Source organism: Heptranchias perlo, chromosome X (assembly GCF_035084215.1).
Source record: "Heptranchias perlo isolate sHepPer1 chromosome X, sHepPer1.hap1, whole genome shotgun sequence".
Classification (NCBI taxonomy): domain Eukaryota; kingdom Metazoa; phylum Chordata; class Chondrichthyes; order Hexanchiformes; family Hexanchidae; genus Heptranchias; species Heptranchias perlo.
In genome coordinates, this window is record NC_090370.1 from 15,854,034 (window position 1) to 15,869,572 (window position 15,539).

Sequence of the window (15,539 nt, forward strand, 5' to 3'; positions counted from 1 at the left end):
ACTCCAGCAACTTTAAGCCAACTGGAGAAGACAGCATCATTCGAAAAGACAGGCTTGAAGTTAAAACTGAAGAATTGCAGGCTTGGGGCCAGTGTGTTTGTGAGGAAGACTCCGGAGTCTAACCATCGCGGAAGTAGGGACCCTACGTCAGGGACGTAGAGACGACGTCGGGAAAGAGAGAACGAATCGCCTGGCCAGCGTTATCTCTCCTTTCCGGGTAATATAATATCCTTTCTATTCTGTGACCACTCAGGGAGTGTTAGTCAGAGAAACCTCGTGGGTGTGCATTTAAATCCTAGTTTGAGTATAAAACTGTATAACCTGCTGTAAACTGCATGCCGATATCTAACCAGACGTATAAGCGGTATGTACATGATCTAATAACGTTAATAAAGCAAATCGAGAATTAAGAGAGAATTGACTCCTCTCTGTGTACTAAGCCAAAACCGTTACCGGTGACTTCCGGTCAACATCTTTGGCGTCCCTGGGTGGGCTCGAGGATAAATCTCTCCGTTGCGTCAGTGGGAGCCTCGAGGCGAACTGAATTTGGCAAAGTATACAGAGAACAGGAGTTTGGGTTAATTCATAGTTAATAACACAAGATGACGAATAAAGGGAAATCACCAAGCCCTGGGGACTTGGACTGTTTTGATTGGAAGGGACGCCTTCAAAAATACGTAATAGGGAAGTGGCCGCAATACGGGGAGTATGCAGGTCACATGGGAGACAAGGGAACACCTGTTGGGAAGGTCCTTTGGAAAATTGCGCAAAGATGTCAGATAGGAAATTTAAAAAAATACAGAAGTCCGTAGCGATCGGATGTTTACTTGAGGAATGGATAGAATGCCGACAGCAGGCTAGGGGAGAGAGAGAGAGGAACATCAGAAAATCCAAGACGGATTAGGGGACGAGAATAAAAAACTCCGTGAGGAGACAGCCCGCCTTCATGAGAAGGTAACTGATCTACAGGGACAGAGAAGTGCAGATTTGATGCACATGAACCAATATCAGTTACAGTGCGAAAAATTGACTAATGAAAAGAGTAAGAGAGAGGGAGAAGCCCAAGCAGCTAAAGCTGAGGTGGAGATATGGAAACAACAATGTAGTGATTTAAAAACTGCTATGAATGTGATTCACAGATCAGCTCAGGAGAAGAGTAGTAGTACTGGCGATCACACAACGTGTCAGAAACTGATAGGGAGGCTGCAAGATCAGCTAGCCGCACAGAGGGGCATATTGTGTGCTTTCGCACCCGGAAGAGGTGAAGAAAGTGGTCTAGGGGATGTAGATTGGGATGATTTAGCAGACGAGGCGGATAGATACAGCAGCGGTGATGGGGACCCACCGCCAGCATGTGCTCCAGAGCCGAAAAAAACGTCTGCCCCAATGGCCCCCCTTGTCACCACTAGAGCACAGATGGGGGAAGATGGCCAGGATATGACATATTCCACCCCACTTGGGGTACAGGAACTGAGGGTTATTGCGAAAGATATTGGAACGTGTGCGCCTGGGTATGATCCTAGGGAGTTGTTCCTAGCGGTCAGGCAACAGAGAGCGATACACGGCTTAGACGATGCTGAGGAAAGAAAATTAATCCTAATATGCCTACACCCACATATACACTCCGCCCTACCGGAGGAACAAAAACTTGGTAGAGGCACAAATGAGGCCTTAAAGGACCAGGTATTATCTGTCATGGGCGATAACAGAGGGGATCCAGTGGAGACGCTGATGAAATGCTATCAAAGGAAAGGTGAACACCCCACTGTATTTTCGGCCCGCATTTGGGCGGTGTTTCAGGGGGTCTATGGTACAGACTTAGACAGGGATAATTTACAGCAGGAGGTTAGGAACCGATGGCTGAGAACACTAGTGTCGCATGGCACTGAGGAGTCGAGGAAGGCACTAGATCAGTTTGACCCCGCTGATGACACACATACGGAACCCTGGATAATTAGGAAGATGGTTAGAGTATGGGAAAGGGAAATACCAAAACGATCCAAGGCATCCGGGGACAGAGCAATGCCTGTTAAAGATCAGACGATAACCTGGAGAAATGAAGGGAGGGGACCTACTCAGGGGGAACCCCCTCCAGCTTATCAGACAGTGGGAAGAGGTAGAGGAAACTTCTCAGGAACAGGGAGAACTCAAGGCGAGGTGTCCAAATGCTATAACTGTGGCCAAGAGGGACACTTTGCAAGGGACTGCCCGAACCCGAGACGAGAGAATGCAGGTCGGGGAAGAAATCAGAGCCGACCCATGGAAGGGCCGAATAGACCAAATCCTCAGTGTGATACGATAGAAATATCACCGAGTTCCGGGTTGTACCCCGAACTGCAATGACGGTCTCAGGCCTCTCCGTTATGGGTGTGTGACGCGTGGTTGGATGACACGGGGAGACCCCTAGTGAATGGTAGGGTCGGAGGCCACCCTCTTACATTCCTTTGGGACACAGGGGGATCCCGAACCACCGTTAACACCACTCAGATCAATGACATAGATTGGAAAATTCAAAACAAAATTATTCTAAGTGGATTCACAGGGCATTCACAAGTGGGATATGTGAGTGTACCGTTGGAAGTCGGTGTGGGAGACATAGTGATAGAGCATTCAGTGTTCCTTATTAAATTACCCAGAGAACAAGAACATATATTAGGGAGTGACTATATGGCCAAAGCGGGATTTTGCTTCGACCCTGTTAATTGTATGATTTGGCAAATGCCTTTGGGCATGGACAGTATAAATCACACACTCGTCCTGGTGGGGGAATATCAGGATAGGATATGCATGATCGGGGAAATGTGGATAGAACCAGGAGAAATGAGTAACGATCGTGAAGTACAACAGATTATTGCACAAAACTCAATAGTATTTGCCCGACATAAACATGATTGTGGGAAAATGACCGGGAGTGTGTGTATACAAGGTCCAGACCCCAAACCACAGAAGCAGTATGGTTTCCCAAAGCAAGCAGAAGAAGAGATAGAGAAGGTGATACAGAGTCTGCTGCAGCAAGGGATATTAAGACCAACAGCTTCAACTAATAACGCACCTATTTGGCCAGTAAGGAAACCCGATGGTAGCTGGCGACTAACGATAGACTACAGAGAATTAAATAAAGTCACCCCGCTAACAACCCCTACTGTGGCAACTAGCCCAGAGACAGTAGTTCGACAAAATGAGGATGCGCAGTGGTTTATGGTTTTGGACATAAGTAACGTTTTTTGGTCTATTCCACTGGAGAAAGAATGTCAATATAAATTTGCATTTACTTTCCAAGGACAGCAATATACATGGACCGCCCTGCCGCAGGGGTTTCACAATTCCCCGTCCATATTTCACCAACGGCTGAGGGAAGGGTTAAAAGGATTCTCGAGGCCTGAATGTCTAGTGCAGTATGTAGGCGATTTACTCCTACAAACTGAAACCAAGAAGGAACATTATCAACTGCTAAGTGAATTACTGCAGTTGTTACATGACTTGGGATTAAAGATTAACCCTAAAAAAGCGCAGATCATGAAACAAAAAGTTACTTACTTGGGGATGATTCTGACGCCGGGACAAAGGGACATTGACAAGCGAAGGGTAGAGACAGTTGGCAGACTCCCTGTTCCACGGGATGTAAAAGGGTTAAGGTCCTTCTTGGGGTTGGTGGGATATTGCAGGGACCATATTGATGGATTCGCCACAAAGGCGGCCCCGCTGATGGAATTATTAAAAAAGAATGTGGCTTGGGAGTGGAAAACAGAACACACCCAGGCCATGACTGATCTAAAGCAAGCACTAGCTGCCGCGCCTGCTCTAAAAACCCCAAATCCAACGGAACCGTTTTCATTGGAGGTGGCTACCACAGACACCACCCTCTCGGCAGTTCTGTTACAGGAGACACATGGGAAATTACGACCAGTAGCGTACGCCTCACGTATGCTCTCACCAGTAGAGCAGGGGTATACGGTATGCGAAAGACACTTGCTAGCTGTCTTTTGGGCAGTGCAGCATTTTACTTATATAGTGGGACTAAACCCACTTACAATATTAACAGAACATAGCCCAGTACAGCTACTGTTAGATGGAAGGATTAAGGATGGTTCAGTTAGCCAAAATAGAATCGCTAGATGGACGTTGTTGCTGCAAGGGAGAAATATAACCGTAAAGGGGGTAAAAACCACTACCAAGTTCGCAGACAACTTAGTTTATCAGGGAGAAAAACATGAGTGTCAATTGATGATAGCAAATGACCCCAAGGGCCCATTTGTATCAAAACAAAAAGGAGGGGGTAAGACAGGGCCTGAAAGCAGAAAGACAAAGGAAACAGGAAAGGAAGAACACTCTTTTAAAACTTTTGTGGATGGCTCTTCATCAGTACAGGATGGGGAAAGGAGAACTGGCTGTGGGATATACATGGAGGATGACCACGGACAGGAAAGATTTAGTGCGGCTCTGAAATTACCTAACACTATGAGTGCGCAGGTAGCAGAATTAGCAGCCGTCGCATATGTGGTTGGTCACCCGGAATATTTTCCGCCCAGATCAGTTATATATTCTGATAGCATGTACGTCTGTAATAGCCTCACAGAACATTTGCCCCTATGGGAAGCGAGAGGTTTTGTCTCAGCGGATGGAAGACCCCTTCCGTCAGCCCCTCTATTACGGTACATCTTTGAAGAAGCACAGGGGAAAGGATATGGGGTCACAAAAGTGAAAGCTCATTCAAAACTATCTCCCGAAGGGAACAGGAAAGCTGATGAACTAGCTAAACGAGGTGCTGTAAGTGGACAGGAATGGCAGCCACCGATTGGGGAAATTGGGGGCCAGAAAGAGAAGCAGGTCAAAGTAATGGATTTAACGGAGGAGCAAAAGAAAGACGGAGAATTAAAAAAACTAATAGAAGGAGCAGAGTCAGACACATACAAAAGGCACAAGGGGGGGTCTATATTCAAGACGGAGTGGTTTTGTGTGAAGGAAAATTTGTGGTGCCGGGGGGGGGGGGGGGGGGGTGGGACGACAAAACCAAATAATCCATGGTACCATGACTTATGGGGACATAAAGGGACGGAAAGCACCCTAGATAGGATGAAGGAGGTGTGTTGGTGGCCCGGAATGACAGGTGACGTGGAACACTATGTCAAGAGTTGTTTGATCTGGGCACAACACAACCCCGATAGAAATGTTAAGAAAGGGGCCCTCCGACATACTAGACCAGTAGAAGGGCCTTGGACTAATTTACAGATAGACTATATAGGACCACTTCCCCCCACTCCAGGAGGATACAAGTACATTCTAGTAATAGTGGATACCTTCACTAAATGGGTGGAAGCTTTTCCGACCAGAACAAACACGGCCAAAGTTACTGCGAAAATTCGATTAGAAAAGGTGTTTACCCGTTGGGGTTTACCCCGAAGCATAGAATCAGATCAGGGAACACATTTTACAGCCCAAGTAATGCAAGATGCTATGACCCTTTTTGGGGTCAGACAGAGATTTCACATACCCTATAGACCACAGTCTAGTGGAATTGTGGAAAGAATGAATCGGACATTGAAAAACATGATCGCCAAAATGGTGCAGCAGCGCAAGACAACCTGGCAAGTGGTTCTGCCCTTTGTGCTGATGATAGTCAGGAATACCGTGGCTTCATCAACAGGCTACACTCCTTATAGACTCATGACGGGAAGGGACATGAGGAGAATGGAGGGGTTGGTAGGTTTGGATTTGTCTGAACCCGAGGTAGACCACATTATATCAGAAAAATGGGTACAACAGCTAGTAGAAACAGTAAAAGAAGCAAATTATGTAGCTGCTCACCGACAGGGAAAGAAGAAACAGCAAAGCAAGGCTTATTTCGATGCAAAAGCCAGCCCGATAAAGTTGAGCCCCGGACAGAGAGTAATGATTAGAATATACCAGCCCACCTCATTCTTGAGTCCAAAGTTTGCCGGTCCCTATGAGATAGTAGACAAAGCTAGCCCATCTGTATACAGGATATTAACGGCACCAGATAAGAGTGGCTGGTACCACATTAATCAGCTAAAGTTGGTAGGAGAAAAACAAGATAATCACCATTGGCATGTGCTGCTCGATGCTAACGATGTTCCGAATTCTGAAGGTCAGGGAGGTCAAGAACAGGACCACTTACAGGTCCAAGAGGAGGTCATTGAACACAAATTTGATACTGTCCGTTCACATGCAGAGGCGAATCCAGGAAAAAAACAAAAGGAACATAAAACAAAAAGGGGGAATAAGTGGGTTAGAAGAAATGGACGGTTAGAATCTGAAACAAATTGGGAGCAGGATTTGGACGGTCTGGCTCAGTATATGGAGAGACTGGACTTGTGATAGTACCTGAAAGAAACTACATAAGAGCAGAAATTACACTTGTTTATTCCAGGTCCAGCCTAGAATGAAGGGGATGATGCATTTTGTTGTTATCGGATTGACCATCATCAGGACTGTGGTTGAACCTGCCTCGGAGCCGTCACGACAAATGAACGTTCCTGAAGCAGTGTCAGCGACGGAGGGATATCCCGAGACCAGGAACAACTTTGCTCTGCAGAATAAGACAGTCCGAACCAACAAAGGGAAAAGAGAGGATTTACATTTGTATTATACGGGAGTGGATGGGTTAACGTGCGCGGGAAAGACTTTGGGTATACCGGAGGGAGCGGGAGTACAGTTTTCATGTAACACAGTTCTAGAGGTGACATTGGCGGTAATCCCAGAGGGAAAAATCATTAATCAATTTGTGGGTCCATTTATGGAGCGACCATCGGGGAGCGATGGTCGAGGTAAAATTATGGTCCACTGGGACCACACCTATGTAAATATTGATTGGGGTGGTGACTCGTATCAGAGATATATTGATTGGGGTGGATATAGTCGGCGTTTTAGAAAGACTGGCTGGATCATCATCAATTGTACAAAGGAAGACACAACACAGAAAGGGGATAGAGCAAAAAGGGCGTTAAGGGTTGCAGACAGGAGTTTCTGTTGGGGGCCAGGACCCTTCATAATTTTAAGGACCCCGAGGAGGCTTACCACACCACCCCCTCCAGTGATTAAAACCACACCGGAACCGAGATGTAGCGAATCTCAGTACAAAATGGACGGTGTAGGTCTGGTACTGGAGGAAACGGGAGAATCTGTCACTTTGGTACCGGGATATCAACATGTGCAGGTGGTCTTCAATTTGACTGAAATAACTGCTCCAGAATGGTGTTCATACGCCACAAAACACTTATTTATCCACCTCCTTAGGAGACAGTTAAGCAGGAACGAGTTCAGGTCAGTAAAAAACAGGAAAAAGAGAGGGCTATTAGAACTAGCAGGGGCAGGTTATGCATCGGGAGTGGCAACAGTTAACACGTTGGACACAGCTGAGTTGGAAAATCAGATACAATCCCTCCAGCAGAAAATGCAGGTTATTACTGGAGAGGGTTATCGGGATCAAATACGAGACAGCCAAATAGGTCAGGATGCATCACGAGTGACCCTAGACACAGTAAAATTGGTGAAACCTTTACAGGATACAATAAATTTGATCATTGACCGTACGGCTAATACTTCAGAGGAGGCCCATAAGGCCGAGACGTGTGCCATATGTACTAGCTGGGTGTTGACTATGATTGGTACTAATTTGTTACAGCTCAATACACACCAAGTTCCAGACTGGGTGTCGGATGAACAGTTAGAGAAATGGGTCGGAGAAGAAACACCTCTATGCCACCTCAGAAGTTTAACCTTAACTAACAGGGTGTTAGGTACCTGTCCTGAGGATAAAGGGAGATATTACGTTGGGGCGGTGTTTCATATTCCCCGGCACGGAAGCAATTTGACCTACCCTTTAAAAAGAGTTCATAACATGGGCAAGTATCATGAGGGTACTTGGATATCTTTGAGCAATCCACCATCTCATGCCATTGTAATGGACGGTGCTGAGAAAGGGGTAGATTTGTCAAAGTGTCACCAAGGAGGGAATCACTGGGCCTGTCCAGAAGAGATAACGAGACAGAAACTGACTAATTGTGGGTTCAGTACTTATGAAAATTGTTCATTGTCCATTTTGCCGGTTAACAACCAGTCCTTTTTACAATACGCCCTTGTGGGACAAACGTATTACATCGCCACAGCGGCTATGAACTATAATAAAGGATGGAAACAGTGCCCTCTGGAAGGACACAATGTGGCCATTAACAATGTGACCTCAGACCTGGTTGTCGGTGGACAAGTTCTGCCTAAGCCAATAATGAGGATGGTAATAAACGAAAACCTCACAGTCCAACGTACCGAAAAAGACCAAGATCTGTGGAAATATGTTCCTACCGAACTACCACCCATTCCGCACCTGACTGCAGATTGGACGCAAATAGCGGAGGAAGCCAATGAGATAATTCATCAATGGACTAAACACACTAAAATAATTAAAACTCATGCTGATAAAGCAGATGAACTGCTACGGGACCCCGGGTTCTGGGATAAGTTTTGGAATTGGGGATCCAATGTGCAAATACATCCATGGGTCAGGATTTTATCACATGCTGCTGTAGTTGTGAGTTGATGTGCATTAATACTTGTCATATTCAATGTATATCAGCTTAGAAGGTGGAAAAATGACATTTTGCAACAATTGAGTGTTAGTGCTATAATGAACCAGAAGAAGCGATTATCAATATAAGGACACTGTGTGAAGTATATTTTATACGCTTCTTTTTTGTATTTTTTCTATAACCATTTATATTTTTTCTATAACCATATGGTATCACGGATGTAACATGCCCATTGGGGGACAATGACAGCCTCAGGAGTGGTGCACAGAAAGGGAGAATAATGATCCTAAGATAAGCATCTTTGGATCAAAAGGGGGGAGATGTTGGCCAGGGGCTGCAGAAAACTACTGAGTTTAATTCGAATTGCTAACAAAGACACTAACTTTTGAACTGAGGTGACCTGGAGTTCAGTCACTGGTCTGAACTGGCCAGAACCGGTTTGAATTCGTTCCGCTTCTTAGAGGGACAAAGGAGCTTTGATGAGACACCAGGCCTTATTTAGAAAAGGAGTAATGAGGTGATGCTACCTAATCCCTTGGAACAGAGCCAATCAGGGGATGACACTGACCACTCCAGCAACTTTAAGCCAACTGGAGAAGACAGCATCATTCGAAAAGACAGGCTTGAAGTTAAAATTGAAGAATTGCAGGCTTGGGGCCAGTGTGTTTGTGAGGAAGACTCCGGAGTCTAACCATCGCGGAAGTAGGGACCCTATGTCAGGGACGTAGAGACGACGTCGGGAAAGAGAGAACGAATCGCCTGGCCAGCGTTATCTCTCCTTTCCGGGTAAAAGAATATCCTTTCTATTCTGTGACCACTCAGGGAGTGTTAGTCAGAGAAACCGAGTGGGTGTGCGATTAAATCCTAGTTTGAGTATAAAACTGTATAACCTGCTGTAAACTGCATGCCGATATCTAACCAGACGTATAAGCGGTATGTACATGATCGAATATCGTTAATAAAGTGAATTGAGAATGAAGAGAGAATTGACTCTTCTCTGTGTACCAAGCCAAAACCGTTACCGGTGACTTCCGCGGAGTCAACAGTACTCCTTGTGCACTCTGGGTAAGTTAGACTCAGATACATGAGGTGCAGCAGCTGAGAGTTTCCTGGGTTTGTACTCCTTGTACACTCTGGGTAAGTTAGACTCAGATACATGAGGTGCAGCAGTTGAGAGTTTCCTGAGATTGTACTGCTTGTACACTCTGGGTAAGTTAGACTCAGATACATGAGGTGCAGCAGCTGAGAGTTTCCTGGGTTTGTACTCCTTGTGCACTCTGGGTAAGTTAGACTCAGATACATGAGGTGCAGCAGCTGAGAGTTTCCTGGGTTTGTACGCCTTGTGCACTCTGGGTAAGTTAGACGGAGATACATGAGGTGCAGCAGCTGAGAGTTTCCTGGGTTTGTACTCCTTGCACACTCTGGATAAGTTAGACTCAGATACATGAGGTGCAGCAGCTGAGAGTTTCCTGGGTTTGTACTGCTTGTACACTCTGGGTAAGTTAGACGGAGATACATGAGGTGCAGCAGCTGAGAGTTTCCTGGGTTTGTACTCCTTGTACACTCTGGATAAGTTAGACTCAGACACATGAGGTGCAGCAGTTGAGAGTTTCCTGGGTTTGTACTGCTTGTGCACTCTGGGTAAGTTAGACTCAGATACATGAGGTGCAGCAGCTGAGAGTTTCCTGGGTTTGTACTCCTTGTACACTCTGGATAAGTTAGACTGAGATACATGAGGTGCAGCAGTTGAGAGTTTCCTGGGTTTGTACTCCTTGTGCACTCTGGGTAAGTTAGACGGAGATACATGAGGTGCAGCAGCTGAGAGTTTCCTGGGTTTGTACTCCTTGTACACACTGGATAAGTTAGACTCAGATACATGAGGTGCAGCAGTTGAGAGTTTCCTGGGTTTGTACTGCTTGTGCACTCTGGGTAAGTTAGACTCAGATACATGAGGTGCAGCAGCTGAGAGTTTCCTGGGTTTGTACTCCTTGTACACTCTGGGTAAGTTAGACTCAGATACATGAGGTGCAGCAGCTGAGAGTTTCCTGGGTTTGTACTCCTTGTACACTCTGGGTAAGATAGACTGAGATACATGAGGTGCAGCAGTTGAGAGTTTCCTGGGTTTGTACTCCTTGTGCACTCTGGGTAAGTTAGACGGAGATACATGAGGTGCAGCAGTTGAGAGTTTCCTGGGTTTGTACTCCTTGTACACTCTGGGTAAGTTAAACGGAGATACATGAGGTGCAGCAGCTGAGAGCTTCCTGGGTTTGTACTCCTTGTACACTCTGGGTAAGATAGACTGAGATACATGAGGTGCAGCAGTTGAGAGTTTCCTGGGTTTGTACTGCTTGTGCACTCTGGTAAGTTAGACTGAGATACATGAGGTGCAGCAGCTGAGAGTTTCCTGGGTTTGTACTGCTTGTGCACTCTGGGTAAGATAGACTGAGATACATGAGGTGCAGCAGTTGAGAGTTTCTTGGGTTTGTACTGCTTGTGCACTCTGGGTAAGTTAGACTCAGATACATGAGGTGCAGCAGCTGAGAGTTTCCTGGGTTTGTACTCCTTGTGCACTCTGGGTAAGTTAGACGGAGATAAATGAGGTGCAGCAGTTGAGAGTTTCCTGGGTTTGTACTCCTTGTACACTCTGGGTAAGTTAGACTCAGATACATGAGGTGCAGCAGCTGAGAGTTTCCTGGGTTTGTACTCCTTGTGCACTCTGGGTAAGTTAGACTGAGATACATGAGGTGCAGCAGCTGAGAGTTTCCTGGGTTTGTACTCCTTGTACACTCTGGGTAAGTTAGACAGAGACACATGAGGTGCAGCAGTTGAGTGTTTCCTGGGTTTGTACTCCTTGTACACTCTGGGTAAGTTAAACGGAGATACATGAGGTGCAGCAGCTGAGAGCTTCCTGGGTTTGTACTGCTTGTGCACTCTGGGTAAGTTCGACTCAGATACATGAGGTGCAGCAGCTGAGAGTTTCCTGGGTTTGTACTCCTTGTACACTCTGGGTAAGTTAGACTCAGATACATGATATGCAGCAGTTGAGAGTTTCCTGGGTTTGTACTGCTTGTGCACTCTGGGTAAGTTAGACGGAGATACATGAGGTGCAGCAGCTGAGAGTTTCCTGGGTTTGTACTCCTTGTACACTCTGGGTAAGATAGACTGAGATACATGAGGTGCAGCAGTTGAGAGTTTCTTGGGTTTGTACTGCTTGTGCACTCTGGGTAAGATCGACTGAGATACATGAGGTGCAGCAGCTGAGAGTTTCCTGGGTTTGTACTCCTTGTACACTCTGGGTAAGTTAAACGGAGATACATGAGGTGCAGCAGCTGAGAGTTTCCTGGGTTTGTACTCCTTGTACACTCTGGGTAGGTTGGACTGAGATACATGAGGTGCAGCAGCTGAGAGTTTCCTGGGTTTGTACTGCTTGTGCACTCTGGGTAAGTTAAAAGGAGATACATGAGGTGCAGCAGCTGAGAGTTTCCTGGGTTTGTATTCCTTGTACACTCTGGGTAAGATAGACTGAGATACATGAGGTGCAGCAGCTGAGAGTTTCCTGGGTTTGTACTCCTTGTACACTCTGGGTAAGATAGACTGAGATACATGAGGTGCAGCAGCTGAGAGTTTCTTGGGTTTGTACTCCTTGTACACTCTGGGTAGGTTGGACTGAGATACATGAGGTGCAGCAGCTGAGAGTTTCCTGGGTTTGTACTCCTTGTGCACTCTGGGTAAGTTAAACGGAGATACATGAGGTGCAGCAGCTGAGAGTTTCCTGGGTTTTTTTTTTTATTCGTTCACGGGATGTGGGCGTCGCTGGCAAGGCCGGCATTTATTGCCCATCCCTAATTGCCCTCGAGAAGGTGGTGGTGAGCCGCCTTCTTGAACCGCTGCAGTCCGTGTGGTGACGGTTCTCCCACAGTGCTGTTAGGAAGGGAGTTCCAGGATTTTGACCCAGCGACAATGAAGGAACGGCGATATATTTCCAAGTCGGGATGGTGTGCGACTTGGAGGGGAACGTGCAGGTGGTGTTGTTCCCATGCGCCTGCTGCCCTTGTCCTTCTAGGTGGTAGAGGTCGCGGGTTTGGGAGGTGCTGTCGAAGAAGCCTTGGCGAGTTGCTGCAGTGCATCCTGTGGATGGTGCACACTGCAGCCACAGTGCGCCGGTGGTGAAGGGAGTGAATGTTTAGGGTGGTGGATGGGGTGCCAATCAAGCGGGCTGCTTTATCTTGGATGGTGTCGAGCTTCTTGAGTGTTGTTGGAGCTGCACTCATCCAGGCAAGTGGAGAGTATTCCATCACACTCCTGACTTGTGCCTTGTAGATGGTGGAAAGGCTTTGGGGAGTCAGGAGGTGAGTCACTCGCCGCAGAATACCCAGACTCTGACCTGCTCTCGTAGCCACAGTATTTATATGGCTGGTCCAGTTGAGTTTCTGGTCAATGGTGACCCCCAGGATGTTGATGGTGGGGGATTCGGCGATGGTACTGCCGTTGAATGTCAAGGGGAGGTGGTTAGACTCTCTCTTGTTGGAGATGGTCATTGCCTGGCACTTATCTGGCGCGAATGTTACTTGCCACTTCTCAGCCCAAGCCTGGATGTTGTCCAGGTCTTGCTGCATGCAGGCTCAGACTGCTTCATTATCTGAGGGGTTGCGAATGGAACTGAACACTGTGCAGTCATCAGCGAACATCCCCATTTCTGACCTTATGATGGAGGGAAGGTCATTGATGAAGCAGCTGAAGATGGTTGGGCCTAGGACACTGCCCTGAGGAACTCCTGCAACAATGTTGTGGGGCTGAGATGATTGGCCTCCAACAACCACTACCATCTTCCTTTGTGCTAGGTATGACTCCAGCCACTGGAGAGTTTTCCCCCTGATTCCCATTGACTTCAATTTTACTAGGGCTCCTTGGTGCCACACTCGGTCAAATGCTGCCTTGATGTCAAGGGCAGTCACTCTCACCTCACCTCTGGAATTCAGCTCTTTTGTCCATGTTTGGACCAAGGCTGTAATGAGGTCTGGAGCCGAGTGGTCCTGGCGGAACCCAAACTGAGCATCGGTGAGCAGGTTATTGGTGAGTAAGTGCCGCTTGATAGCACTGTCGACGACACCTTCCATCACTTTGCTGATGATTGAGAGTAGACTGATGGGGCGGTAATTGGCTGGATTGGATTTGTCCTGCTTTTTGTGGACAGGACATACCTGGGCAATTTTCCACATTGTCGGGTGGATGCCAGTGTTGTAGCTTTACTGGAACAGCTTGGCTAGAGGCGCAGCTAGTTCTGGAGCACAAGTCTTCAGCACTACAGCTGGGATGTTGTCAGGGCCCATAGCCTTTGCTGTATCCAGTGCACTCAGCCGTTTCTTGATATCACGTGGAGTGAATCGAATTGGCCGAAGACTGGCTTCCGTGATGGTGGGGATATCGGGAGGAGGCTGAGATGGATTATCCACTCGGCACTTCTGGCTGAAGATGGTTGCAAACGCTTCAGCCTTGTCTTTTGCACTCACGTGCTGGACTCCGCCATCATTGAGAATGGGGATGTTTGCAGAGCCTCCTCCTCCCGTTAGTTGTTTAATTGTCCACCACCATTCACGACTGGATGTGGCAGGACTGCAGAGCTTTGATCTGATCCGTTGGTTGTGGAATCGCTTAGCATTGTTTATAGCACGTTGCTTCCGCTGTTTAGCATGCGTGTAGTCCTGAGTTGTAGCTTCACCAGGTTGGCACCTCATTTTTAGGTACACCTGGTGCTGCTCCTGGCATGCTCTTCTACACTCCTCACTGAACCAGGGTTGATCCCCTGGCTTGTTGGTAATGGTAGAGTGAGGAATATGCCGGGCCATGAGGTTACAGATTGTGCTGGAATACAATTCTGCTGCTGCTGATGGCCCACAGCGCCTCATGGATGCCCAGTTTTGAGCTGCTAGATCTGTTCTGAATCTATCCCATTTAGCACGGTGGTAGTGCCACACAACACGTTGGATGGTGTCCTCAGTGCGAAGACGGGATTTCATCTCCACGAGGACTGTGCGGTGGTCACTCCTACCAATACTGTCATGGACAGATGCATTTGCGACAGGTAGATTGGTGAGGACGAGGTCAAGTAAGTTTTTCCCTCGTGTTGGTTCGCTCACCACCTGCCGCAGGCCCAGTCTAGCAGCTATGTCCTTCAGGACTCGGCCAGCTCGGTCAGTAGTGGTGCTCCCAAGCCACTCTTGGTGATGGACATTGAAGTCCCCCACCCAGAGTACATTTTGTGCCCTTGCTACCCTCAGTGCTTCCTCCAAGTGGTGTTCAACATGGAGGAGGACTGATTCATCAGCTGAGGGAGGACGGTAGGTGGTAATCAGCAGGAGGTTTCCTTGCCCATGTTTGACCTGATGCCATGAGATTTCATGGGGTCCAGAGTCAATGTTGAGGACTCCCAGGGCCACTCCCTCCTGACTGTATATCACTGTACCGCCACCTCTGGTGGGTCTGTCCTGCCGGTGGGACAGGACATACCCAGGGATGGTGATGGAAGAGTCTGGGACGTTGGCTGAAAGATATGATTCTGTGAGTATGGCTATGTCAGGCTGTTGCTTGACTAGTCTGTGGGACAGCTCTCCCAATTTTGGCACAAGTCCCCAGATGTTAGTAAGGAGGACCTTGCAGGGTCGACTGGGCTTGGTGTTTTGCCGTTGTCGTGTCCGGTGCCTAGTGGTCCGATGCCGGGTGGTCCGTCCGGTTTTATTCTTATTATGACTTTTCGTAGCGAGGTTTTACAACTGAGTGGCTTGCTAGGCCATTTCAGAGGGCAATTAAGAATCAACCACATTGCTGTGGGTCTGGAGTCACATATAGGCCAGACCGGGTAAGGGCGGCAGGCTTCCTTCCCTAAAGGACATGTATCTCAGTCGATCTTACCCAGAGTGTACAAGGAGTACAAGCCCAGGAAACTCTCATCTGCTGCACCTCATGTATCTCAGTCCATCTTACCCAGAGTGTACAAGC

General features: G+C 47.5%; 1 protein-coding gene across 5 annotated transcripts in view; it reads right to left on the reverse strand.

The window, feature by feature from the left end:
* smarcc2 (SWI/SNF related, matrix associated, actin dependent regulator of chromatin, subfamily c, member 2) overlaps positions 1 to 15,539 on the reverse strand; it is a 341,362-nt gene that overhangs the window by 252,863 nt on the left and 72,960 nt on the right. The window lies entirely within an intron of this gene.